Below are 2,957 nucleotides of genomic sequence, written 5' to 3'. Positions count from 1 at the left end.
GGGGTAAACTGGTTGAAGACGGAGGGCTGGGAAGAAGAGAGAGAGACAAAGAGAGAGCAAGACAGACCAACGCGACGTGAGTGGGGTGTGTGTGTGTGTGCCCGTGTGTGTGCCCCTTTCTGAGATGCTGACCCTTGGAGGGAACCTTATTCCCTGCCATCTTCCTTCCTGGGAGCCAACGGGCAGGATCCTGAGAGAGCGTCAGAGGACCTGGCTTTGAGGCAGAGCTTTGCTGCTTACTAGCTGTGTGGCTGCCAGCAAGTTGCCCAGCAGCTCCTGGTCTCTGGTACATCATCTGTAGAATGGGATGAACCATACCTCCCTCCCAAGAGACGATGGTCATGACAGCCCTGTGTGGATGTCCACCAACCCTCTATAATTCAGGCGGAAATGGGAAGGGCCCACCTGGTGGACACCCCTACACACGTGCACACACACGGGGCTGGGCCGAGGGAGTTGGCTGCGATGGTGGGAAGGGCTCTGGGGGGCAGCTGGGAAACCTGGTCATAGTCAGACTTGGTCCCTGCTTCACTGTGGGACCTTCGGTAAGTCCCTTCCCTTCTCTGGGCTTCCGTTAGCCTGTGCTGTGTAACAAATCACCCCAACACTGAGACAACTGCGGCTTATCCTTTCTCAAGCTTACATGGTTGGGCTGGGGGGTTCCTTGTCTGGTTTCTTCTGGACTCGCTCCAGAAGCTTTGCTCAGTGGGAATGTCAGCTAGGCCGTAAGGTCCAAGATGGCTTCCCCCACACGTCGAGCTGTTGGCCTGGCTGTTGGCTGGGGGGCTTCGGTTCTCCTCCAACAGGCTACACCAAATTCCTCCATGGCATCTCAGGGCAGCTGCTTAAGGAGGTGAAGGCAGAAGCTGTAAGGTCTCTTGAGCCTTGAGCTTGCATGCCGTCAGTTCCACTGCATTCTGTTGTCCAATCCAGGTGATGAGGCCAGCCCAGATTCAACGAGACCCCACCTCTTAGGAGTGTGGGGAAGTCACATTGCAAAGGACACACACGCCAGGGCGGAATTGTGGGCATGCTTGGTAGTCTATCGTGGAACCTTTGAGTTTGAGGGTTCCTTCCAGCCCTAACTCTATTCTACATGCCAACTGTGTACCCAACATTTGGGGCGTAAGGAAGCAGAGGGCACCCTCCCTGTTCCCAGGAGTCTTCTATGCAAAGATGCCAGAAACCTCAGGAAATACAGGGAACCAGCAGGCAAGCTCACCTACTATGAAGGGCTGTGGGCAGCTTTGTGAATGACCACATCTCACCAGCACTGGCAACATTTGGCCATTTGGGTCAATCACTGTGCATCCCACATGGTTTAACTGTTTACCGAAAGAACCTGAAACCTGTTTCCTGGAGAGAAAGAGGCTGGTCTGGGATCCAAATCACCCAACAAATAAGTCGTCATAATGTCTCTCATTTGCACAACACCCTTCACACCCTTTAGTTCACCAAACTCTTACCAAACCCCAAGAGGCAGGTAGGACACAGATTTGGTCTCAGATGAGGAAACAGAGGCCCACGGAACTAAGGGCCTTGAACCAGGGTGAGGACTGTCAGAGACCCCAGGGCCTGCTTCCCCTTCACTCCTGGCCTCCCTGAGGCAGGGGCTCCGGGAGGGGAGGGGCTGCCTCCTTTCCTCCCCTGCCCTCCCCACCCCACCCCACCTCACCCCACCCCATCTCCCCCCCCACCGATTTCCCAGAGTGCACCTGTGACCTCAGGGGCCTTGAATAGCCTACGGGGGGCCACTCAGCAAGACAAAAGTGCAGCTGCCCCTGGTGCCCCTTTGCCAGGGAGAGCACCCTGGGGTCTCACCTCCTTCCCTGGCGGCTCCTCAGAAGTGTCCCTGCTCCCAGCCCTGCAGGGCCCTGGGAGTCCCTCCCCAGGTCTGGCCCTCTCCTGCCTACTTCCTTCTCAGGGATGCTTTTGGCCCTGGTAAGCAGCAGTAACTAAAGAGGACCTCAGGCTCAGGCGCCGTGGACTCAGAACCTTCGACCCGGAGCACATCTTAGAGGTTGGCCAGCCCTGAGGGCAAGGGTGGGGGGTGGGGGGTACGTGTAGAGCCCATCCTAAGAGGGCTCCCATCCAGAGCGACACGTGGGCACTTCAAGGTCCCCCTCACACCTTCCTTGGCACCAGGCTACCACTCCCTCAGACGCTGTGACAGTGGCTCCTTTAGGAGGCCTCTCTCTGCTAACATGCGAGCATGACCAGGGACACGTAAGACAGCAAGTTTTGACAAGGGTCCGAAAAGCAAGGACTTTCTGCGGTGCCAAAGTGGAGTGCCAGTGTGGGCTCTGGGAAGGGCACGGGGTGGGGGCAGGGTGCTGAGCACACAGCTGCAGGCGGCTGGGCCCCCCACCCCCACCCCCCCCCCCCCCCCCCCCCCCCCCCCCCCCCCCCCCGGGCTCCGCTGCAAACTCCTGCTCGCTCTGCTCGCTCACTCACTCGCTCGCTGCTCGCTCAGCGCTGACTCACCTTCCCTCTCCCACCTGTTCCCCTTTCGCAGCCCTCCCACCCGCCTGCCCCCTCCCCTGCTGCTGGCAGGCAGCTCCTCTGATCTCTCCCTTCGCTCCAGGCTCCTGGGTGCTGAAATGGGGGGGATCTCTTTATCTGGGGTCAGAACCTTAGCTATCATGGAGCCTGGAACCAGGGAAATGGGCTGGCTGAAGGGGCCTTGGAGAAGCCAGCAAGCCCTTCCTCACCCGTCTTCCCTGCAGAGCCTGGAAGGGGAGACTGCACCTACTCTGCCCTGCCCTCTCTCTTTCCCCCCCACCCCCTGCAGTCACAGCCCCGAGGGAGCGGTGGGCGGCAGGAGAGAAGGAAGCCGGAGAAAGGGAGGAAAGGGGGAGGGCAGGGAGAGTGAGAGGGTGTGGTCTGAGGAAGCTGAGAACCTCACCCTCATCGACCTGAAACCCACCCGTCAGGCCTAATTCTTGGAGGTTCGTCTT

The sequence above is a fragment of the Equus caballus genome, chromosome 28 (genome assembly GCF_041296265.1).
Source record: "Equus caballus isolate H_3958 breed thoroughbred chromosome 28, TB-T2T, whole genome shotgun sequence".
NCBI classification, from domain to species: domain Eukaryota; kingdom Metazoa; phylum Chordata; class Mammalia; order Perissodactyla; family Equidae; genus Equus; species Equus caballus.
Note: the sequence above shows the minus strand (reverse complement) of the source record.